The sequence below is a fragment of the Haliotis cracherodii genome, unplaced genomic scaffold, assembly GCF_022045235.1.
Source record: "Haliotis cracherodii isolate W230 unplaced genomic scaffold, xgHalCrac1.p SCAF_8, whole genome shotgun sequence".
Classification (NCBI taxonomy): Eukaryota; Metazoa; Mollusca; class Gastropoda; order Lepetellida; family Haliotidae; genus Haliotis; species Haliotis cracherodii.
The window spans coordinates 20,167,043-20,194,020 of record NW_027266341.1 but is presented as its reverse complement, the minus strand read 5'-3'; the positions used below and the strand labels follow the sequence as shown (position 1 = coordinate 20,194,020).

General features: G+C 42.7%; 1 protein-coding gene across 2 annotated transcripts in view; it reads right to left on the bottom strand.

Moving 5' to 3' along the window:
* Positions 1 to 26,978, bottom strand: part of LOC139449833 (tripartite motif-containing protein 2-like) — a 70,555-nt gene that overhangs the window by 28,231 nt on the left and 15,346 nt on the right. The window contains exon 1 of one of the 2 annotated variants that reach the window (XM_071231385.1): positions 17,292 to 17,372. The exons of the other annotated variant lie outside the window; for it this stretch is intronic. The gene's annotated coding sequence lies outside the window, so the exon portion shown is untranslated. Of the gene's footprint in view, positions 1 to 17,291; positions 17,373 to 26,978 lie in introns of those variants that run through there. 2 annotated transcript variants of the gene reach the window in all.

Sequence of the window (26,978 nt, the reverse complement as noted above, 5' to 3'; positions counted from 1 at the left end):
TGATGTATCAACTTCCCAGAATTCCCTGTCAGACCCTTTTATCACAGATACCACAAAGTCCCACGTCACTGCTTATGTGCATGAATGAAACACAAAGAGTGTCTCTTTTTATATCAGGTCTATCTGGCAATATCAATAGCATACCTGTCTGTTTTCCGCTCGTTATGTCACCTGGTTAGACACAGGTGTGAACCTTACAGAATCTTGCTGGTTTCAATATCGAAAAATAATTGAATCATTGTGCAATATATCTTTATCAAGTTACATGGGTGGGGTTCGTTGGAGAGAGGTGAGGCTGAGCAAGGTCGTGAGTGAGTTTGTGAGTGAGTTTGTGAGTTTGTGAGTGAGTTCGTGAATTTGTGAGTGAGTTTGTGAGTTTGTGAGTGAGTTTGTGAGTTTGTGAGTGAGTGAGTTTGTGAATTTGTGAGTGAGTTTGTGAGTGAGTGAGTTTGTGAATTTGTGAGTGAGTTTGTGAGTGAGTTTGTGAATTTGTGAGTGAGTTCGTGAGTGAGTTTGTGAGTTTGTGAGTTTGTGAGTGAGTTTGTGAGTGAGTTTGTGAATTTGTGAGTGAGTTTGTGAGTGAGTTTGTGAGTTCATGAGTGCATTTGTGAGTGAGTTTGTGAGTTTGTGAGTTTGTGAGTGAGTTCGTGAGTTTGTGAATTTGTGAGTGAGTTTGTGAGTTTGTGAGTGAGTTTGTGAATTTGTGAGTGAGTTCGTGAGTTTGTGAGTGAGTTTGTGAGTTTGTGAGTTCGTGAGTTTGTGAGTGAGTTTGTGAGTGAGTGAGTGAGTTCGTGAGGTTGTGAGTTCGTGAGTGAGTTTGTGAGTGAGTGAGTGAGTGAGTGAGTTTGTGAGTGAGTGAGTTTGTGAGTGAGTGAGTGAGTGAGTGAGTGAGTGAGTGAGTGAGTGAGTGAGTGAGTGAGTGAGTGATTATTATTCAAGGTCAGTATAGTATGCTTGTATATACTTGTATGTTGTCACAAAGAGACGACGAATGAGGATCAGGTGGTTAAAAGACTACAATTTGGTTGATCAGTTGTCATCGTACCCCACTGGCCTGGTTCAATGTTTATGCAGTCATCCACTGCTTTGACTGGTCCAGATTACTTTCAGGCTGCATTGATACGGTTGGAATATCGCTGACCATGGCGTAACATAACATTAACTTATTCACTCCTACACACACTGATGTAGAAGAACCAATTTTTCCAAAAGGTAACACTGTAGCCATATAGAATATTTCCAATATCCACATGGGTTGTGGGGCAGCCTGTTGGTTAAAATGTTCACTTGTCTTAATCGTTTCGATTCCCACACAGGCACACAGTGTGAAGCCAGTTTCTGGTGTCAGTGCCTTGATGTTGCTTAAATATTGCTAAAAGTGGCGTAAACCCAAACTCACTCATAATATCACTAGACAAAACAAGTTTAGTTAAATAAGAAGATACTGCTCTTCACAAAACGAAACAAAAAGATCCATTTTCCCCGAAACAGAGAAGACCTTCATTTAATTTCTTCTCTTCACAAAACAAGATAAAACTCACTATCACAAAGATTTACTTCTCCCTCAAAGTACAAATATTCACCACTACTCTCGAGTGCTAAATAAGGTTCCACCATCTCCCCAGCTCACTTCACTTGTTGTAAGAAGTGTCTCCTTTGCTTCTTAGGGTCATCTGTACAAATATTTCCCTGTTTGATTTCATTTACATCTGACATGAACCCCCTTCATAATTCAGTAGCCGGGTTAAAACCAGCATAATAGGGCTCTCCCCCGATGTTTGCACATAATTAGCCCCTGTTTGTGGGAGAGTATCCGGTATTCTTCCTTATAAAGAGGGCATGTTGTCATAGGCACCTCATTATAAAAAATAGATGCAGAAGGACTTACAGGTTATCTAACAACAAAGAGTAACTTGGTCAATAACTACCGTATACCACATGCTTGGGGCTAAGCTGTTGCATAGTGTATTATACCACAGATGGCGCACTCCATGACCAACAATAGCCTCCTCTAAGGCTTAAACAACTTGATAATTTGTTCATCAGAATCAACCCTTGTTGAAAGTTATATTTAATATTTACATGGAGAAATTATGGTGAGATTCAAATGTGCTTATATAAGGCAAAAAAAGTGCCTTTTAGGATAAACAGCTCCCTGCTAAGGTTTGAACATTATTCCAATTATATCATGGTGTGTAGGATTAATGTGGGAGGAAAGCCCGGAGTGTTTCAGGTCTTTGCCAATTACCCCTTTGGTGAAACCCATAAGCACGAGTATGGTGCTGAAAAACCTGGAAACAAAATCGGGATGAACCGGGATTCAAATCCATAATCACAGGTTCCTAGCAAGCCAAAGGGATGCAACTCTGCACAGCAAACTGCACTAAGGTTAAAAAAGGAAAAAACCATACTGTACTAAACTCTGCAGAAATATTTATTTTTTGAATGTTTTTTCAGGAATTGTCATTTCAAAACAACAAATATTTAAACTTGTCATAATACCATTCATTTTGCTTCAACAACCAGAAACAAAATAAATTTGTCATTGCCTACCCAGCTGTTCAGATAACATGCAACAGTAATTTTCAGTCTATGATATTTCACTGCAAAAAGCTCAAATTTATATAGTTGTACATCATTGTAATTAATGACTTCACACCCAATGGCAGGTGACATGCCCCTGACAAAGCCTGCTATGCAAGTGTCCTGCTTCCTGTGTTTATAGTCATGACCAGCAGTGTAATATTTAAACAATAACACACAGTATCTGTTTAACTTACAACAGTAATTTAACAACTCATATCTAGCAAGCCATTCATTCTAAGGGCCCTTAACAGATCAACTACGGTAATTGCATGTGGGTTCTCTTGAAATGCCAGCTGGACATTCCGTGAATGTCAAAGAGATATTTTCTTACTCTTGCATTGTGTCGAGTGCAACTTGCCTCGATTCTCCAAGTGGGTTACAAGCAGCAGAACATATAGTGGTTGGTCTGTAATATGTAACTTTGACACTTTGTTCAAATATCTGATATCAATACAACATAGTCATGAAATAATTGCAGATGAAATATTTGACATATTTTCGGACTAGTTTATAGATTAATTGCGATGTCTTGCTAAAAAAAAATCATCTCTAATTAATTTCAATGTTTTTAGTTATAATTGTCATAATAATTGTTATAATTTTTCCTATTAAACTAAAATGTTGTGTAACAACATTGTTTAGCTTTTTATGTACTTCAAGGACATGGTATAACAAACTTATATCCATGTCCATTTCTGAACAAATTAACTTTAAATTCGCTTCAGCGCATTAAGAAAACTATTTAATATTTTACATAAATTGACTTAAACCTGAAATTACATATTTCATTTCAAATATACACTTCATAAATATTATTCCCCACACTAAAGTGAAATGACATTAATAGCGTCACATACAAGATTATTGCACTTATGTAGTGATGTGCATGCAAGCGTGTGTGTGGCTGCTTGTACCAGTTCGGACATATGCCAGTGTTATAGTGCCAGCACACTGAGATACCATGCCGCAGTTTGATAAGCATACACCACTCAGACATAGTATAGTGACTACAAGCCCACCAGCCCTTGTTTTAGCCCATTTTGTTTGACACGAGCAGGTGATCGAACCACCAACCTACGCTCTCCGGGCCGACATTCTCCACCACACCCAGATATCAGCCTGTCTTACATATATTTCTTGGCAACAAATCAAACATAAGAAAGCAAGAGTTGTCCCCCTTGATGCACAAAGTTCATTTCTTGCCAAAAATGACAGATCCAGATCTAAGCCAGTACTGACCTACTCACTGTGCAGCACGTCGTTATCCGTACTGGTGTCATGTATGTCAGTGGGTTGGCTGCGGAGGCTTGCTACTTACATACCCCATACAGTCATACATAGATAAGTAGTAATATCCCATGAGCTTTGAACCTCATTATGTATATGCAGTCATAGACAATACATTGTCTTTACTATTTATACACTAGTGTTGTATTATAATTTTCTCGTACGCACCACAATACCAAAACAAATTCATTTTGTGTTAAATATATACTTTCTTGTGATGAAGTATATACATGTTTTGACTAATGTTACGATTCCATTTGTCAATAGAATATGTATTTATACACAAATAGAATATATGTAAAATGAGAAACAAAACTTGAAAATATTAAATATTATTCATGATTTGATGTTCAGCCACATAAGGAACTATGTGAAATAAGGCCAAAAATATTTTTGTAAATATCAGACATCTACAGAGTATATTTTTATTTTTCTAAAAATGTTAAGTACCGGTAGGTTATAAAACATAAAGTGGGAGCAGGAATTTTTAAGATACATTTTCAACAGGTTTTGATTGTAGTATGTTAAGTAATATATTAATTTTAATAGCAACAGAAAATGAAGGTTTTTTTTAAAGATTTTGCTCATTTCTAGTCAGCTGAATAAAAACACTGCTTTCATTGTATTATTTTTTCACTGTTCATTTTTTTGGTAGTCTGAGGATTTGTAAACCAAGTTGTACAAAATGTCTGGCCTGAGTATACAATTAATTGACTGAAGATGTACTGACTATAGAGTTTGACTAAAACTTGCCGGGTAGCCCAGTGGTTAAAGCATTTACTCATCATGACAAAGATCCAGGTTTAGTTCCCAGATGGGTTCAATGTGAGAAGCCCACTGCAGTAACCTCTTCTGTTGTATTGCTGGTATATTGTACAAAGCAAAAACCACTCTCACTAACCCATCACTGAAACCTAGAATTTGAAATTCTTTTTGACATTTGAAAATAATTGTTAAAACGAAATAAACAAACACACATTACTTAAATTTGTGCGAGGTATTCAACAAGCTGTTGTGTGTATGTGTACTGTAGAAATTTGTTCCTATCTTCCACTAGAGTTGTTTCAGCCAGAGTATAAGAAGTCTCCAGTTTCCCTGCCACCCATCTCGGTTTCATCCCCACCCACATTCCATAACATTCACTAGAATAACAACTAGAGTCTGTTGGACAGTATTCAGCACCATGGCAACAATCGCTCATTTCTTCCGCCTGTCAAAGACATTTCTAAAATACATTCGGGTCAAGTTTGGGCATTAGTCCTGCACAGTGAGTGGAATAAAGAAGATCTATCTATCATGTATGTATATCATTGAGTGAGTTGGGTTTAACGCCGCTTTTAACAGTATTCCAGTTATATCGCGGCTGTCGGCTTAATGTGGGAGGAAAGCCCAAAGTGATGCAGGTCTCAGACATTTACCACTTTGGTGAAACCCACGAGCACGGGTATGGTCCTGACAAACCTAGAAACATAATCGGGGCAAACTGGGATTCGAACCCACAATCATTGGTTTCTGGCGTGCCCTAGGGACGCAACTCTGCACAGCAAATTGTGGCGCCTAAGACGACTGGGCCACCCGTGCCCCCTGTACATATTTCATGAAAACAAAGCCAATCCAGATTTATAAAAGCAAGTCTAAAAATCAGCATCAGGAAAATTAAATGTTTTAATTTCAGAGGAGAAAAATGTATTGCGTGATAAAAGATTTCATAGACTATATCTTAGTCTACTTGGACAATAAGAATCCGTTTTAAAATCATGATATTTGTTTGCCAATGGAATGTAATCAACAAAATGGTTAATCACACCTCAGACTGACACAAAGATGGAAGACCATGTAGAGAATTACCTCCCCTGTGCCTTACAGCTAACACAACACTGCCAACTCTCTCACTCTATCTTCTTTTTACCTGCCTGCTTGCGTGTTTGTACTAGTCTGGACTAATGCCAGTTTTATAGTGCTAGCACACTGAGATACCATGCACCAGTTTAACATGAATATCCCACTCAGACACAGTATATTGACTCAAAACCGACCAGTCCTTGTTTTAGCCCCTTATGTGGAGCACCAGGCAGGGTAACAACAAGTAATATTGTCTTTCAAAATGAAACAGCTGGGGATCGAACCCGGACCTTCCCCTCTCCAGGCAGGTGCTCTATCCACTAGACTATGTAGGTGGTCCCTATATTGAGGAAGACCAAATCAATTACTTGTTTAACAGATGATCCTGTCACATTTTAGACTTTACTGAATGTAACTAAAGTCTGCAATGGGAAATAATTTTTATCTAAATATTTAAATAAATATACATGGGGAATAAGTTTTACCTAAGTATTTCAGGTACATTGACACACTGACTGATGCATGCTCTCCCACATACTCCAAACAGACTTCAGATTGAAGCAAAGGATAGCACTTTTCCGCAATAAAAGTCCCAGGGGACTGAGTAATGGTGACCTGTGGCACCACTTCACTTTGACTATGTCATGTCGATCACAGACTTGGAAGGCTGAAGCCTATCATAGATGGGGATTTTATTGTAAAATTGAAGAAAACCAACCAAGGACACCCTGGACCTTGAGTGTATTTATTACACGAATAGTCCAGACTTATTTCGGGTTTTATAGAGCTAGCCCATACCGTACTTGAACAAGGAGTGAGTTAGTTAGTATGGTTTTACGTAGTTTTTAGCAATATTCCAGCAATATCATGGCGGGGAACACCAGAAATGGGCTACACACATTGTACCCGTCAGGAATCGAACCGGGGCATGCAGAGCCAACGCTTTCACCACTAGGCTACCGGACTGCCCCCATTACAAGAATAGCCCCCCCCCCCCCCCCCCACTATATATGAGTATAATATAAAACATTTGGCGTCCAGTAAAACCCTGACAAGCATGTCCCATGGTCACTGTCACACATATATTTATTCACAATGGCCCCATACTCTTGGAGATAATAAATATATACAGCATATTTATTCAAGGTCAGGTCCACTGCCAATTTCAACTAATTATCATTCATATCAATTTACATTTGTCAGGCGTAAAACTGACATGTTATGAGTGTGTTATATTCTCACCTTATTAAGCTGGTTATTCTGAGGAGGGTTCATCAGTGAGGTTGATATTGTGTGAAGATATAATAGGGTGATGTTGATACTTGAGATGGCTCCTCAGTATCCCCGCTGAGTATCACATAGTCGCTATGATAACAGTCGTAACATCATGATGTTCACCGACATAATCAGCCCCGATAACAGTCCCTTATCACATACCTGTGTGTCATACTGATTCATCTCTTTTGTTGGTGAGCTAGACAAGTTTTATTCCTATTTCAGTTCTGCTGTTTGTTTGTTTGTTTGTTTGTTGTTCAACGTGGCGCTGAGTAATATTTTCGCTACATGATGGCAGTCAGTAAATAATCGAGTCTAGACCAGACAACCCAATGATTGACATCATGAGCATTACTCTACGCAATTGGGATATGATGGGGGACAAACGTAGGCTGGTGAAGACCAGTTCTAACCCGGATCTTCATGGAGGACAAACGTGGGTTGATGAAGACCAATTCTAGCCATGATCTTCACACAGGACAAACATGGGACAAATTGTAACCCGGATGTTGGCAGGTTTATCCATGTCATCATATTACCGGTAAAGAAGTTCAAAATGATGCAGGTTTGGCAATTTGGAGAAGCCCACAAGCATCTAACAGACCAAGGGTCATATTCTGAGTTTTTGGATGAACGCGATCAGAAACAACAACTAGCGACACCTGGCAGCTGAGGGAATTGCAACACCTTAGACACTTAAACAAAAAACATTGCACTTTTAATTTGACCACCATAAATGGAAAATTATAATCTGTATACCAGGTGGTAACAAAAACACTGAAAAATAGATTTTTTTAGCGAAGTAACTGAATATCCTTTGCACAAGATTAAGGAACAAGACTACAGAACTGTAGCTCTCAATCTTCCTATGAATTTCCAGAAGTACCATTTGAAATACAAAACATCAATGCCAGTGAATAATCAGTCTCGATTATCTGCCGAAACAGATTCCATTGGGCGTAAAAGGATGAAATTATATAAATGGATCATTGAAAATCAGGTTATCGCAAACCTCATCTAAAAGTACTCATAAATTTTCAATATATATGAAAGGTCAGGTATTCTACCATCATCAAACCAATTAAATTATCAGCCTAGTAGCAGGTGAATGAGAAAAAGGTGAAAGCTAAGTCTATGAAGACAATGAATAAATCATGAGAATGTCAGACTGTAAGTTACACTTGATGTAATTAACAATGGCACACATATTTCACAGCATTTGTCTTTCTGCTACCAGCAAGATCAGTTCCAAATCAATCAATTCCAATAAAAATACAATAAAATTGCTTCACTACTGAAAAGCAATGAGATGAACTGTATGCTCCTTTGCCTCATCAACAATCGACATCTACCCCAGCAGCCACACTGTACAGTGAGCTGGAAACATTAGACGATGAGCTGATGAGTGCTGACATCTACCCCAGCAGCCACACTGTACAGTGAGCTTGAAACATAAGACGATGAGCTGATGAGTGCTGACATCTACCCCAGCAGCCACACTGTACAGCGAGCTGGAAACATAAGACGATGAGCTGATGAGTGCTGACATCTACCCCAGCAGCCACACTGTACAGTGAGCTGGAAACAAAAGACGATGAGCTGATGAGTGCTGACATCTACCCCAGCAGCCACACTGTACAGCGAGCTGGAAACATAAGACGATGAGCTGATGAGTGCTGACATCTACCCCAGCAGCCACACTGTACAGTGAGCTGGAAACAAAAGACGATGAGCTGATGAGTGCTGACATCTACTCCAGCAGTCACACTGTACAGTGAGCTTGAAACATTAGACGATGAGCTGATGAGTGCTGACATCTACCCCAGCAGCCACACTGTACAGTGAGCTAGAAACATAAGACGATGAGCTGATGAGTGCTGACATCTACTCCAGCAGTCACACTGTACAGTGAGCTGGACACATAAGACGATGAGCTGATGAGTGCTGACATCTACCCCCGCAGCCACACTGTACAGTGAGCTGGACACATAAGACGATGCTCTGATGAGTGCTGACATCTACCCCAGCAGCCACACTGTACAGTGAGCTAGAAACATTAGACGATGAGCTGATGAGTGCTGACATCTACTCCAGCAGTCACACTGTACAGTGAGCTAGAAACATAAGACGATGAGCTGATGAGTGCTGACATCTACCCCCGCAGCCACACTGTACAGTGAGCTGGACACATAAGACGATGCTCTAATGAGTGCTGACATCTACCCCAGCAGCCACACTGTACAGTGAGCTGGAAACACAAGACAATGAGCTGATGAGTGCTGACATCTACCCCAGCAGCCACACTGTACAGTGAGCTGGAAACATAAGACGATGAGCTGATGAGTGCTGACATCTCCCCCCCGCAGCCACACTGTACAGTGAGCTAGAAACATAAGTTGATGAGCTGATGAGTGCTGACATCTACCCCAGCAGCCACACTGTACAGTGAGCTGGAAACATAAGACGATGAGCTGATGAGTGCTGACATCTACTCCAGCAGCCACACTGTACAGTGATCGAGCTGGAAACATAAGACGATGAGCTGATGAGTGCTGACATCTACCCCAGCAGCCACACTGTACAGTGAGCTGGAAACATAAGAAGATGCACTGATGAGTGCTGAAAAACATTATCAGACAAAGAGCCTGCATTTCATTATGTATGTCCTTCCTGCCTATAACACATATATATTTATACCCTGTGCAGGAATGTTGTCAGTGTCACACAAGTATACTCTATGCAGTAAATCTAGTCAATATCACATGTTATACTCCATGCAAGAATTTTGTCAATATCACACTGGGTATAACCCTGCAGCAATCAATTGATAATGAACATATGTTGTATAAACTTGCCCATTGGGCATGATAAAAAATTATATTTTTTTCATTTTGAAGCTCAAGTTTATTGTTTGTCTTTGATAATGCATTTCTTGCACAAGCAACACATGATGCCCGTGAGGACAAGGACCTCATCAGCTGTCACCTACCTGGCTTATAATGTACCAGTTACCCCCTTGATAAAATGCATTTTTTTCTTTTGTGATATCCCTCACACTGATGTTGTAATCTTTAATCATCATATTTTTCTAAATGTCTATCCATTCAAATTCTCACAAATATTTCAATGTTCATAAACGTGAAAGTGATAAACATTCTTTTTATTAAATGATTTCTCAAAATATGGCTTGTTTTTTTCAATGAAACATATTCTTTCCATTATGGAATTGTAATTTGAAAGCAATGTCCATATTTCTATACCTGTGTTTAAAATTTAGAAAAATGTCCATTTTTCTTTCCTGTGCGAAAATTTCAGAGAAATGTCCTAATTTCTATATGCTTCTGAACAATTTAAAGGAAATCTCCATACATCTGTACTTCATAATTCAGTGGAATAATCTCCTTCAACTGTGCACAGTTTGTGTTGAATTAGCTAAAAAGAAATGTGTGCACAGTGAGTGAATACACAGGTCAGTAGCTGGTAATATATTTACATCATAACGTCAAGATAAGATATGACGTAACTTACATGGTTAAAATAATAAATATATATTGCACATAATAATATACGACAGTTACGCCACATTGCAAGTGATTTGCAGCGGAGCTATATCACATCAACGAACAAGTACATCTATGACACACACCCATGACCTTGACATTCAAAAAAGCGACATGCACAGGTCACACCAACTTAAAGTTTAACTTTTATTACTTGGCAACTTAACACCAGATTACCTACTAAAGCACAGGAAAGAAATGACGTTTTTCTGCCTCACACATGCACAGGAGGTTTGAGAAGCAAGATACTATTACATGCATAACTGGTTATGGATAGTTGACAGTGAAGAGGACTTCTGTTGAAAGTCTGAAGATGTTTTGATGCCAGCCGAAATACAGGATATCTGGCTCTGATGTAACCGAGACATTAAATTTGAAGAAATTATAGACATCAAACAAATCATTTAACAGTTCACCCGTTGGATTATGGGGCAGACTATTTCTACAGTACCATATGCTAGTGGTGAGAGGAGACTATAGCATTGGGATTGGGTGATCAGGCTCTGTGACCTGACCGATTGAGTGTCATGATAATGGCGTGGAGCAGTGCTCATACTTTCAGTCACTGGTTTGCCTGGTCCAGATTCAATCATGTTGAGAATCTCACCCTAGTGTCTTTTGACAGCAAAAAAATCAACACAACTTTACACAAGTTTAAAACTCCAAGGTGTGATTCTATTTAATATCCAAAATCATTCTTCCAACTTTTTCAGTTTGAAAACAGTAATCAACATTGTCTTGAGTGTAAAAAGCACAGCTTCAGTAGCAGAGACATCAGTGATGTCATTTGATTGTGATGTCATGGTAACCTATGACTTCAGAAATGGTCTGCAAAGCATTGTGATGCAAGTTTATGGGAGATATTGCTTGATTTCACCCAAGGATATGTCCTGTAGAAGCCAGTTTGGGAAGATAAATACAGGTTGCAGTGTAATAGCTGGAATTCTGTTGACAACACTGTTAACTCACATTAACTCACTCATTCACTCAAATGTCAAATCTTAATGTTAAATCACATTAACTCACTCATTCACTCAAATGTCACATTTAAAGATGCTTAATCTTACTGATTTACCACATTAAACCTTAACATTGATAACACTGATTTATTATCACCGAACTATTTGATATTTCTTTTTTATTTACAACACCAATTTTTAAGTTGCTTTCAAGAACAGAGAAAATATATTTGACAGCAACTGTTTACTTGCGCCATATTGTTCAACTGAGAGAGCTTTGTAAGTACACATGAATAGATCTAATAACGTTTGATAGTAAGTCCTTGTACTAGAAAGAGGCTACTTTAAATATATAAGTAATATCCATTTCAGTGTTTATACTAGTTACCTGGCAGCTATCAACAGTGTGATTAGTGAAGTCTTTGTACATGCCATTGTGGCTCAATCATATGCCATTAAATATCCATACTTTACTATTGTCGAGGTTCTATGTACTCTTTGAACCTACTGAATCAATAGATATTAAATTTGTTCTGTTTAATATTTAGACTTTAAAAAAAATGACATTTTGACTCTAATACTGTGGAAATAAAAATGTGTACAAATGCTAATTTACAGCTGAAAAATAGTGAAATAAAGTGGTAATAAAACATATTTCTCTTAACAATGCCTTTGATATTTGTTCTGGGTAAAATAATTTGTCTTACAGAAGAGTTATAAATTAATGTTATGAAATCGTATGACGTTAAAAGAGACGGTTCATGAGCGAGTGAACGACTTGGTTGTAACGCCGCTTTTAACAGTATTACAGTTATATCACAGCGTGTCAGCTTAATGTGGGAGGAAAGTCTGATGTGACGCAGGTCTCAGACATTTACCACTTTGGTGAAACCCACAAGCACTGGTATGGTGCTGACAAACCTAGAAACATAATCGGGGTGAACCGGGATTCGAACCTACAATCATAGGTGTCTGGCATGTCCAAGGGACGCAACTCTACATAGCAAATTGTGGCGACAACTGGGCTACCCATGCCTCCATACTTAACATGATTGTTTGTTTTTTTGTTTGTTTCTTTGTTTAATGCCACACTCAGCAATATTCAAGCTATATGATGGTGGTCTGTAAATAATCAAAGTTTGGACCAGACAGTTCAGTGATTGATATCATGAGCAAGATCCAGGCAATTGGGATACGATGACATGCATCAACCAAGTCAGTGAGCCTCACCACCCAATCCCGTTAGCCGCCGCTTACGACAAGCATAGTCGCCTTTTACAGCAAGCATGGGTTGCTGAAGACCTATTCTAACCCAGATCTTCACGGATAGCTTTACATAAGAAACCCACACAGACCACACTCACACCAAACTGTGAATCTGAATGTAGGCCTTGTCAAATCAGAAACACTATCTGCTATATTAAAACATATTTTTATCTCGCCAACAGCCAGCCCAACTGTGACATGCACTTGAATCATTATCACATTCCTTATCATGCTCCAGATGAACTGTCCAGATCAATCGTAAACATGCGGCAACTGGAAATTACCCGAACAGGAGCAAATGAAAAACACTTGACATATTTGCATTTCATAAAACTTCAAATTCCGGAAGACACTGAAACTTGAATACCAACAAGAAAAAAGAATTCTTTGATGATAAATAGCACTTTTCTAATCACTCTAAACTGAAATAATAACGTTTAAAAAGAAATTAACCAAAAAATTAAAGATGTTAAGTTTGGTCCCATCTGTTCCAGCTGGTAAAATGAGTTTATCCCTCCCATCATTTTGTTTTTTGACTTCGTAACTAACCATTCTGCATTCAACTGAGCCGTCAGTTTAAGATTTTAATCTGTTGTTTTTATTGTGTCTCACCGGAGGAGAGGGACACATCTCGAAGTTCGACCGTATGTTAAGACCGGGTTCAGCAATCTGGAGGAGCTTACACTGCCAACAGCTGAAGGAGTCAGGCAGAGGACTTTTTGTGGCTGATTCTAACATTGAGTTTTTCCCTGTCTGCCTGCAGGGCAGATAACATAGAGAGGAGTGTGCCATTGTGCATGCGGAAGAGCAGTTGTTGTTTGTGGTGGAGATTGTATAGAGGTGATGAGATTGGCTAACCCAGAATTTCTGATTGTCATACCAGCAGTTCTGGGTCACGACGACCTTGTCATGTTTTGAATGTTATCGTCACAAGCATCCATATATCAGCATCCAGCTGATAAAAACAATCTTTAGTCATCATTTAACTCAACAGCAAATTAAGATTATCATCATCGATGAAGAAGTGATGTGGTGATATTGAAGTTTTTGAAATATAATCTCAGGCTTGCCGTGTCAGTGTGACATTGTAATATGAGAAATAATAGTGTGTTCCTATTCATAGCATTTCATACATCATTGTCACTATTGTCATATTGTAAACAATGTTTATATATTTGCCATTGTTCTCAACATCAATTTTGTTCCTATTTGTATTTTTGTTATCATAGTCACCATTGTCATCAATCATGTTATTGCCAATGTTGTTATTGTCAATCTTGGTTAATATTGAAATCATTGTTATTTAATTGTCTTCCTCATTTTACTGTCATTGCTATCTATTGACACATTGTAAACAATGTTTATATAATTGTCATGGTACTCATTGTCATTTTTGTTATTATGGTCATTATATTATTGTCACTGTTATCAAAGTCGATGTTTGTTATCATTTAAGTTATTGTTGTTATTGTCACCATATTATTGTCATTGTCAGCAATGTAAATATTATCATTAAGGTCAACAAAATTGTTTTGCATTAGGTTTTAGCAATACGAAATATTTCTGGATCCCCTAAAACTTTTTTTTTTTCTCCTTTCAGAGAGGAAAGTAAACAAAATTCCCTGATTTGTCGCCCCCATCTTCAATATTGAATGGACAGTCCCTACAGAAACAATTGATTGTGACCCTACCTTGAACTTGCAACAAACATTATGCAAGATTTATGCCTTACTATAACAGTAGTGAATGGCAATGTGGTTGTTAACCTTTCAGTGCCTAACAGGCAGCTTTGGTTGTATACTCCCCAGGGAGCTGAGAATGATTCTTGAGTGCACGCTTATCCAGTGACCAGGTAATAGCGCTTTGAGCATGCCCCTGAGTGGTGTGGAAATATGTGCAATATAAATATCCTATTATTATTATAAACAATGTCAAATTACATATCAAATATGAAATAATCAAGTAAGGATAAGATAGATGGATGAACAACTTCTTTATTACAATTAGGAGCGACGTTTGGGTGTAGGTTCTAACACAGGTATCAAGCAAGTGGTCGCGCCTAATTGTAATAAAGCAGTTGTCCATCCATACATCTTATCCTTACTTAGTACTCCAACTTCTAAATGCCTCCCAAGGAGTTATGAAATAATCAACTCTATATCGCATCTGTCTCAGAACATAACAGCTATATGTCCCAAACAGCTCCTATTCCTGTCTCCCAGATCAGATGGAAGCAACATGTCTGACCTTGAGACCACTCGTGGAATGGCCACACGCTTCCACCATATGCCTCCATTCCCTGGTTGTGTCATATGTTAACACGCATGCTTCGAACAACTGTCAAAGGGGATCATCATGAAATAAATCAATAAAACTATGAAATTGGATAAATATTACACTAGGGATAATAGGTATCAAATTCTATTGTTACCCAAGCATGATCGAGGACACTATAACTTGCTTGTGGCTTTTATCATTACCACTGTTGCATGTTAAGGCAAGATACCGCAGTGTCTGCTGCATGATAAGGCAAGATACCGCAGTGCCTGCTGCATGATAAGGTAAGATACCGCAGTGTCTGCTGCATGATAAGGTAAGATACCGCAGTGTCTGCTGCATGATAAGGCAAGATACCGCAGTGTCTGCTGCATGATAAGGTAAGATACCGCAGTGTCTGCTGCATGATAAGGTAAGATACCGCAGTGTCTGCTGCATGATAAGGCAAGATACCGCAGTGTCTGCTGCATGATAAGGTAAGATACCGCAGTGTCTGCTGCATGATAAGGTAAGATACCGCAGTGTCTGCTGCATGATAAGGCAAGATACCGCAGTGTCTGCTGCATGATAAGGCAAGATACCGCAGTGTCTGCTGCATGATAAGGTAAGATACCGCAGTGTCTGCTGCATGATAAGGCAAGATACCGCAGTGTCTGCTGCATGATAAGGTAAGATAATGCAGTATCTGCTGCATGATAAGGCAAGATACCGCAGTGTCTGCTGCATAAGGTAAGATACTGCAGTGTCTGCTGCATGATAAGGTAAGATACCGCAGTGTCTGCTGCATGATAAGGCAAGATACCGCAGTGTCTGCTGCATGATAAGGTAAGATACCGCAGTGTCTGCTGCATGATAAGGTAAGATACCGCAGTGTCTGCTGCATGATAAGGCAAGATACCGCAGTGTCTGTTGACTGGGAAAGTGTGGTGTTTGCTGTCATAAAAAGTGGAAATCAACACATAGGGCAATTACCCCAGTATATTCACATTGCTGCAGTGTCATCAATCATCAAAGTCCACTAAGTGAAATATTTTATGTCAATTTATCAAGCACTGGCTCCAACTTTGTCAGGTACTGTATGGACATTATTATTACTATTATCATTACTATCAAAATGTTACCAACATCTATTTATTATCCAAAACATGCTTCCACAGGAGATATTGCTTGGGTGATATCAAGCATATCTCCAAGGAGATATTGCTACAATGAATTGCATCACAATGCTTTGCAGGCCATTGTGACATCATCAGTTACCATGACATCACTAACCTCTCTGCCACTGAAGCTGGTCATCTGTACTTTTTACACTCAAGACACAGCTTATTACTGTTTACAAACTAAACAAACTGGAAGAATGATTTTGGATGTTAAATAGAATCTGGGTTCAACCAAACATTGAACTTAAAAAAATAAAACATAAATAAAGGGACAAATATTTTCAGGAGTCATAATTTGGAACTAATTTCTGTTTTTGAGGTTAATTAATCAGTCAACATATGCCAAAAGGCAAATATAATTACTCATAGAATAAATATAAAACAATGCTTGTTTGGTAAAATTCTGGTGCAAATGTGACTCATATGATTTCAGGAAAATGGTTATGTATTGTAAGATATATTCTGACATCTCCAGTAACTGTTTGCTTCAATATGAACATATCACCCCTCCCACAGTTGCTTTGTCAGCAAACAGAAACCCTAGGATAAACAGAGGTATGCATTTCTAATCAATATTTCTCATGAATAAGATATAATTTAGACCTCCCCTGATACAATATTCTAGAACATTCTACATGCATAGATTGGCCTTACTGAACATTATTTTATGCATAATACAGAAATATGATCAGTTTGACATAATATTATTTTTTACAGTTTTTACAGCACGATTTATTTGACCATGTTTCAGGTCGGACTGTCAATTTATGAAACACAATTTCCCAATAAATTCCACGACACTTCTGCCACAATGGTTTTTACAATGGCATCTTACCATACAGTTCCTTGGCGAGGAGCCAATATTTGGCATCACAATTAGGCTGGTTGGCAATTAGGCATTCCAACATAGAAACTGTAGACACAATAATATAATAAAGGTTGACAGCAAATGACAAAGGGAAATTTATCTGACCCCATCATTTAACAAAGGAGAACATTAAACAGCTGACAGTACTTCTCCAGGCTGACCCTCTACAATGAATACCAGCAAGAGATGCTCATGTTATTTTTACATTTACCTTGCCGGCATAGCGTGTGTTCCGAAAGCCATCTTGGTGCGTCTGTGTCCCGAGCCTCACTGTGATTCAGGTGATTATGATAGAATATGTTAAACAGTCCAAGTATTGATCTCCACCGGGCTCGGGCTCGGGCTACAGTGCAGGGGATCTGCGGCACCCACGTTATCGAACCTTGTGAATGAAAGCATCGATGACTCACCGGCTACATGCATACTCCTTTCCTTCACTACAATCCAGAGCAATGTGCATGTGTTGGTTTGTCTCACTGACGACCATTCTCAACACCTAGAGGTAAACTGGGAAATCCCCTATCAACTTCAAACCATTATTTTTTATATTTGACAAATTGGAGCGTATTTGTATATGCTTCAGTGAACTAGCCCTCACAGATGTTTAAGAAAACTGGAGACAAGCTGTTGGGTTGAATAGAGCTAAATAAAGACAGTGAATTTTCGTATCCTTTTGTCAAATTCTTAAAGACAATTACAGCTCTTAATTCATGAAACAAGGCTCCAAATTATTCATTTGGGGGGGCTAATCCTGTTTTCACTTACATGTTAAATATGACAATGTTTTATTCAAGACAACAATTACAATATTGTTGAGATAATAATGGTCCTTTGTAATAAAAACAACATGCTTCTGTTATCACAAAAAAAAAAATTAAATTATCTCTGACCTAGAAGGGCTGGCTCATTATAACTGTCAGTCATCTCCCAAACATACAACACCATGACACATGTCAAGAAAATATGATATGGATATGAATACATAAGCTACCGATCTTTTCCTTACGATTTCAGATAAGAGTTTAGAACGCATGTCAAAAATTACAGATGCGATAAACTTAAGGTGAAAAATACCACTTAATCATTTACGATCAATCACCTTGACAGGTAGTATTGTTCTGGTGCAGAGACACTGAGTACAGGGATCTGTATACAGTGTATTCAGACACTGTGTGTGTGCACCTAGGGGGGCGAGTGCTATCAACCATTCATGCTGCTATTATTTAGTCTGAAACAGTCACAGGATAATTATCCAATATTCATGTTCCGAGCCATCCATCAACTCCAAAGTGACACAGATAATGGTGGTCTATACATAAATATTAATACTGTTGTATTATCCATCAATACTCAGACTAAATGATGACTTACTGATATGGACAGATTTGTTTGTGATACAGACATGAAAAATTCAGACTCTTATGAAAGAAATAATGATTTTCTTTTTGAAAAGAGTGAGTGAGTGAGTGAGTATGGTTTTATGCTGCTTTTGGTAACATTCCAGCAATATCACGGTGGGGGACCCTGGAAAAGGGCTTCATACATTGCACCAAAGTGGGGAATCGAACCCGGACATGACAAGTGACATTTGTTCGTTCCTGAGTGAGGGAGTGAGTGAGTGAGTATGGTTTTACACCCCCTTTAGCAATATTCCAGCAATATCACGGCGGGGGACACCAGAAATGGACTACACACATTGTCCCCATGTCGGGAATCGAACCCAGGTCTACCCGACCGCCCCCATAAAAGTAAGAAATACTATAGACCTGATACAAAATGATAAAGAATTTACCATATTCAAATTACTTAGATGCATATTAAACAATATGTGCCAAAGAAAATTCTTGCATTTCTTGAACAAACAGGTAGCGACACCTTTAAAAAAACTTTCAAATCAACGACAACATGACATCTTTCACTCTGAAATTACACTGTACCCAACAAATATTTGTCAAGCACTGCCATTATATGATTACCCTGACACAAGCAGAGAGGTCCCCATCACCAGGTTCCTGTCTGAAGCAGCAATAAACTCCGAACTGTGTGCTTCCACTGATGCAAATACTAAATCCACATGTTGGGAGTTTGGGTAATGTGAGGACAACCTCCCTGACGAAAATCAATTTCAGTCCAACTTGGGCCACAGCGGACATCTTAGATGCCCCAACATGTTTTCAAGTAATGAATATATTTTCCATGAGAACTATAATTGTCTCGTCTTCCCTAATCAATCTGTGATGCTTCAAGGCAGACAATCGTGTCCCTGTTAATCAGGGCAGGTCATACATCAAACTTAGGCCATTATCACTGTACAGCAACCCAGTCATTAAACACCACAGTGTATCTAACGAGTCATTACAAGACCGTATTTCCCCATAGCTTATGTGATACGCAAGTAATCTGATACCATCATTAAAGCCTATTCTAATGACACACTATGATATCATTCCTTGTTTCTTTAGTTACATGTTTAACACTAACTGGCTTTATTCATACACAGATATAATTATTATATTCTATGCTGCTGCTACATATTGTCTCAGAAATGAGACACTTGTTTAACTTGGAATTAAAGGGGTGCTCTGCCCCTCAGTTAGTATGTCATACAGACCCTGAAACAAATATATTCAATATAGCCAATGCAAGTCTATAATAGTTGGCAAGTCTAGATTACAGAAATTTCCCCGGGTTTCTTTTTATTAAATAAAAATTGTGTTTTTCTGTAAAATATTTACATTTCAGAGCCAAGATGTGAGTCTACTTCTCAGTTTTGACCCTACTTTCTACCTTAGCCTACATATTGTAATAATAGTGCCAAGTGTAAAACTTAAATATTATTTAGTCAATATTGTTTTGCATATTTGGAGGTATAAATGTATAGGCATACAGAGTAAACATACTCAAGACAGTTCTTATATTAATAAATATGTCAACAATATTAACTTTACAGACTGCTTATTTAATCGTTGAATGCAAAAAAAATTGCATGGTTATCCAATCAAATGACATGGAATCATTTGCTATTTATCATAAAATTGGAGTTTTGCAGATAACTAGAGTGGTGTTTCAATGATGGGACTGTCCCCCTTTAAGAAATGGCAAAGAAAAGTCACCTACAATGACTAGAATCTTAAGTGAATACCTGTTACTGTAAAGATAATCCCTTCTCTTTATTTTCATATAATAGCTTCTACACCCAGCATTTGATAGAGCCTCTTACATACTGTGTTGAAAACAACCCCAACATACAAGTGTCAGAAACAGCCTCTACACCCAGTATGTCTTTAAAATGTTTCTTAAACCCAAAATGTAGAGACAGCATGAGTGAGTGAGTATGGTTTTCGCCGCTTTTAGCAATATTCCAGCAATATCACAGCGGGGGACACCAGAAACGGGCTTCACACATTGTACCCATGTCGGGAATCGAACCCGGGTCTTCGGCGTGACGAACGAACGCTTTTAACCACTAGGCTACCCGACCACTCCTGAGAGACAGCATGAGAAAAACTAGCCCCTACACCTACCATGAGAAATAGCCTCTACACCTACTACGAGAAACATAACCTCTACACCTACTATGAGAAAAATAACCTCTAACCTACTATGAGAAAAATAGCCTCTACACCTACAATGAGAAAAAAAGCCTCTACACCTACAATAAGAAATATAGCCTCTATACCTACAATGAGAAATAGCCTCTGCAACCAGAATAAGAAATAGCCTACATCCATCACAACAACTTGTATCTATATCCAGTGTTAGAAATAGCCTCTATACAAAGTGTTAGAAATAGCCTCTACATCCTGTGTTCACAAAATAGCCCCAACACAAAAATGTTATAAATAGCCTCTCCACCCAGTATTTGAAATAAGTATTAGTCGCACAGTGAACAGACTAGACAGTTACACAACATCGCTATTTCCAAACTATGCACCTTAAATGTTTTATATGGAAGAGAAAATTAATTATTGATTTTCGCATGTAGCTGTGGCAATGTATTTGAAATAAATACCATGACTTGGCACATCACCAGGTAAATTTGCACAAATTGCTTTTTCGGGCCTTTTTTCACCAACAGTGACACTGACTCTGACTTTGAAATGTAAAGTGAAAAAAGGGGATGCATGTTAAATTCTCTAACTGATTTAGCGATTAGGTAAAAGTTTCCTCAACTCACATGATTACTTTGCACACTCTCTTCAATTTAAAACCAAAGACACAAATGTCTCCTTCATATAAGCCTGCAGAAGTCTACCATTCATTTCGGGTGGGTGGATGGGTGTGTGGATGGATGGGTGGATGAATGAGTGGGTGAGTGGATGAGTGGTTGCGTGGATGCGTGCATGGATGGATGGGTAGGTGGATGGGTGGATGGGTGTGTGGATGGGTGGATGGGTGAGTGGATGAGTGAGTGGATGAGTGGATGGGTGAGTGGATGAGTGGATGGGTGAGTGGATGAGTGGATGGGTGTGTGGATGGGTGTGTGGATGAGTGGATGGGTAGGTGGATGAGTGGATGGGTAGGTGGATGGGTGTGTGGATGGGTGAGTGGATGAGTGGATGGGTGAGTGGATGGGTTTCTGGATGGGTAGGTGGATGAGTGGATGGGTAGGTGGATGGGTAGGTGGATGGGTGTGTGGATGGGTGAGTGGATGAGTGGATGAGTGTGTGGATGGGTTGATGGGTGGATGGGTGTGTGGATGGGTTGATGGGTGGATGGGTGAGTGGATGGGTGGATGGGGGTGTGGATGGGTTGATGGGTGGATGGGTGGATGGGTGGATGGGTGGATGGGTGAGTGGATGAGTGGATGGGTGTGTGGATGGGTTGATGGGTGGATGAGTGTGTGGATGGGTTGATGGGTGGATGGGTGAGTGGATGGGTGGATGGGGGTGTGGATGGGTGTGTGGATGAGTGGATGGGTAGGTGGATGGGTGTGTGGATGGGTGAGTGGATGAGTGGATGGGTGTGTGGATGAGTGGATGGGTAGGTGGATGGGTAGGTGGATGAGTGGATGGGTGTGTGGATGAGTGGATGGGTAGGTGGATGGGTAGGTGGATGGGTAGGTGGATGGGTGTGTGGATGGGTGTGTGGATGGGTGAGTGGATGGGTGGATGGGTGTGTGGATGGGTTGATGGGTGGATGGGTGTGTGGATGGGTTGATGGGTGGATGGGTGTGTGGATAGGTGGATGGGTGTGTGGACCGGTGAGTGGATGGGTGTGTGGATGGGTTGATGGGTGGATGGGTGTGTGGATGGGTTGATGGGTGGATAGGTGAGTGGATGGGTGGATGGGGGTGTGGATGGGTGAGTGGATGAGTGGATGGGTGTGTGGATGGGTTGATGGGTGGATGGGTGTGTGGATGGGTTGATGGGTGGATGGGTGAGTGGATGGGTGAGTGGATGAGTGGATGGGTGTGTGGATGAGTGGATGGGTAGGTGGATGGGTAGGTGGATGAGTGGATGGGTAGGTGGATGGGTTGATGGGTGGATGGGTGTGTGGATGGGTGTGTGGATGGGTGGATGGGTGTGTGGATGGGTTGATGGGTGGATGGGTGTGTGGATGGGTTGATGGGTGGATGGGTGGATGGGTGTGTGGATGGGTGGATGGGTAGGTGGATGGGTGGATGGGGGTGTGGATGGGTGTGTGGATGGGTTGATGGGTGGATGGGTGTGTGGATGGGTGGATGGGTAGGTGGATGGGTGTGTGGATGGGTTGATGGGTGGATGGGTGTGTGGATGGGTTGATGGGTGGATGGGTGGATGGGTGTGTGGGTGTGTGGATGGGTGGATGGGTAGGTGGATGGGTGGATGGGGGTGTGGATGGGTGTGTGGATGGGTGGATGGGTGGATTGGTGTGTGGATGGGTGGATGGGTGGATGGGTGTGTGGATGGGTTGATGGGTGGATGGGTGTGTGGATGGGTGGATGGGGGTGTGGATGGGTGGATGGGGGTGTGGATGGGTGAGTGGATGGGTGGATGGGTGTGTGGATGGGTTGATGGGTGGATGGGTGTGTGGATGGGTTGATGGGTGGATGGGTGTGTGGATGGGTGGATGGGTAGGTGGATGGGTGTGTGGATGGGTTGATGGGTGGATGGGTGTGTGGATGGGTTGATGGGTGGATGGGTGAGTGGATGGGTGGATGGGGGTGTGGATGGGTGAGTGGATGGGTGGATGGGTGTGTGGATGGGTTGATGGGTGGATGGGTGTGTGGATGGGTTGATGGGTGGATGGGTGTGTGGATGGGTGGATGGGTAGGTGGATGGGTGTGTGGATGGGTTGATGGGTGGATGGGTGTGTGGATGGGTTGATGGGTGGATGGGTGGATGGGTGTGTGGATGGGTGGATGGGTAGGTGGATGGGTGGATGGGTGTGTGGATGGGTTGATGGGTGGATGGGTGTGTGGATGGGTTGATGGGTGGATGGGTGTGTGGATGGGTGGATGGGTAGGTGGATGGGTGTGTGGATGGGTTGATGGGTGGATGGGTGTGTGGATGGGTTGATGGGTGGATGGGTGGATGGGTGTGTGGATGGGTGGATGGGTAGGTGGATGGGTGGATGGGGGTGTGGATGGGTGTGTGGATGGGTTGATGGGTGGATGGGTGTGTGGATGGGTGGATGGGTAGGTGGATGGGTGTGTGGATGGGTTGATGGGTGGATGGGTGTGTGGATGGGTTGATGGGTGGATGGGTGGATGGGTGTGTGGGTGTGTGGATGGGTGGATGGGTAGGTGGATGGGTGGATGGGGGTGTGGATGGGTGTGTGGATGGGTGGATGGGTGGATTGGTGTGTGGATGGGTGGATGGGTGGATGGGTGTGTGGATGGGTTGATGGGTGGATGGGTGTGTGGATGGGTGGATGGGTAGGTGGATGGGTGGATGGGTGTGTGGATGGGTGGATGGGTAGGTGGATGGGTGGATGGGTGTGTGGATGGGTGGATGGGTGTGTGGATGGGTGGATGGGTAGGTGGATGGGTGTGTGGATGAGTGGATGGGTGTGTGGATGGGTGGATGTGTGTGTGGATAGGTGAGTGGATGAGTGGATGGGTAGGTGGATGGGTGGATGGGTGTGTGGATGGGTGGATGGGTGTGTGGATGGGGGTGTGGATGGGTGTGTGGATGGGTGGATGGGTGGATTGGTGTGTGGATGGGTGGATGGGTGTGTGGATGGGTTGATGGGTGGATGGGTGGATGGGTGTGTGGATGGGTTGATGGGTGGATGGGTAGGTGGATGGGTGGATGGGTGTGTGGATGGGTGGATGGGTGTGTGGATGGGTGGATGTGTAGGTGGATGGGTGTGTGGATGAGTGGATGGGTGTGTGGATGGGTGGATGTGTGTGTGGATGGGTAGGTGGATGGGTGGATGGGTGTGTGGATGGGTGGATGGGTGGATGGGGGTGTGGATGGGTGTGTGGATGGGTGGATGGGTGGATTGGTGTGTGGATGGGTGGATGGGTGGATGGGTGTGTGGATGGGTTGATGGGTGGATGGGTGAGTGGATGGGTGGATGGGTAGGTGGATGGGTGTGTGGATGGGTGGATGGGTAGGTGGATGGGTGGATGGGTGTGTGGATGGGTGGATGGGTAGGTGGATGGGTGGATGGGTGGATGGGGGTGTGGATGGGTGTGTGGATGGGTGGATGGGTGGATTGGTGTGTGGATGGGTGGATGGGTGGATGGGTGTGTGGATGGGTTGATGGGTGGATGGGTGTGTGGATGGGTGGATGGGGGTGTGGATGGGTGTGTGGATGGGTGGATGGGTAGGTGGATGGGTGGATGGGTGTGTGGATGGGTGGATGGGTAGGTGGATGGGTGGATGGGTGTGTGGATGGGTGGATGGGTAGGTGGATGGGTGGATGGGTGGATGGGGGTGTGGATGGGTGTGTGGATGGGTGGATGGGTAGGTGGATGGGTGGATGGGTGTGTGGATGGGTGGATGGGTAGGTGGATGGGTGGATGGGTGGATGGGGGTGTGGATGGGTGTGTGGATGGGTTGATGGGTGGATGGGCGGATGGGTGTGTGGATGGGGTGGATGGGTGTGTGGATGGGTGGATGGGTGGATGGGTGGATGGGGGTGTGGATGGGTGTGTGGATGGGCGGATGGGTGTGTGGATGGGTGGATGGGGGTGTGGATGGGTGTGTGGATGGGTGGATGGGTAGGTGGATGGGTGGATGGGTGTGTGGATGGGTGGATGGGTGTGTGGATGGGTGGATGGGTAGGTGGATGGGTGTGTGGATGAGTGGATGGGTGTGTGGATGGGTGGATGTGTGTGTGGATAGGTGAGTGGATGAGTGGATGGGTAGGTGGATGGGTGGATGGGTGTGTGGATGGGTGGAGGGGTGTGTGGATGGGGGTGTGGATGGGTGTGTGGATGGGTGGATGGGTGGATTGGTGTGTGGATGGGTGGATGGGTGGATGGGTGTGTGGATGGGTTGATGGGTGGATGGGTGTGTGGATGGGTGGATGGGTAGGTGGATGGGTGGATGGGTGTGTGGATGGGTGGATGGGTAGGTGGATGGGTGGATGGGTGTGTGGATGGGTGGATGGGTGTGTGGATGGGTGGATGGGTAGGTGGATGGGTGTGTGGATGAGTGGATGGGTGTGTGGATGGGTGGATGTGTGTGTGGATGGGTAGGTGGATGGGTGGATGGGTGTGTGGATGGGTGGATGGGTAGGTGGATGGGTGGATGGGTAGGTGGATGGGTGGATGGGTGTGTGGATGGGTGGATGTGTAGGTGGATGGGTGTGTGGATGAGTGGATGGGTGTGTGGATGGGTGGATGTGTGTGTGGATGGGTAGGTGGATGGGTGGATGGGTGTGTGGATGGGTGGATGGGTGGATGGGGGTGTGGATGGGTGTGTGGATGGGTGGATGGGTGGATTGGTGTGTGGATGGGTGGATGGGTGGATGGGTGTGTGGATGGGTTGATGGGTGGATGGGTGAGTGGATGGGTGGATGGGTAGGTGGATGGGTGTGTGGATGGGTGGATGGGTAGGTGGATGGGTGGATGGGTGTGTGGATGGGTGGATGGGTAGGTGGATGGGTGGATGGGTGGATGGGGGTGTGGATGGGTGTGTGGATGGGTGGATGGGTGGATTGGTGTGTGGATGGGTGGATGGGTGGATGGGTGTGTGGATGGGTTGATGGGTGGATGGGTGTGTGGATGGGTGGATGGGGGTGTGGATGGGTGTGTGGATGGGTGGATGGGTAGGTGGATGGGTGGATGGGTGTGTGGATGGGTGGATGGGTAGGTGGATGGGTGGATGGGTGTGTGGATGGGTGGATGGGTAGGTGGATGGGTGGATGGGTGGATGGGGGTGTGGATGGGTGTGTGGATGGGTGGATGGGTAGGTGGATGGGTGGATGGGTGTGTGGATGGGTGGATGGGTAGGTGGATGGGTGGATGGGTGGATGGGGGTGTGGATGGGTGTGTGGATGGGTTGATGGGTGGATGGGCGGATGGGTGTGTGGATGGGTGGATGGGGGTGTGGATGGGTGTGTGGATGGGTGGATGGGTGGATGGGGGTGTGGATGGGTGTGTGGATGGGCGGATGGGTGTGTGGATGGGTGGATGGGGGTGTGGATGGGTGTGTGGATGGGTGGATGGGTAGGTGGATGGGTGGATGGGTGTGTGGATGGGTGGATGGGTGTGTGGATGGGTGGATGGGTAGGTGGATGGGTGTGTGGATGAGTGGATGGGTGTGTGGATGGGTGGATGTGTGTGTGGATAGGTGAGTGGATGAGTGGATGGGTAGGTGGATGGGTGGATGGGTGTGTGGATGGGTGGAGGGGTGTGTGGATGGGGGTGTGGATGGGTGTGTGGATGGGTGGATGGGTGGATTGGTGTGTGGATGGGTGGATGGGTGGATGGGTGTGTGGATGGGTTGATGGGTGGATGGGT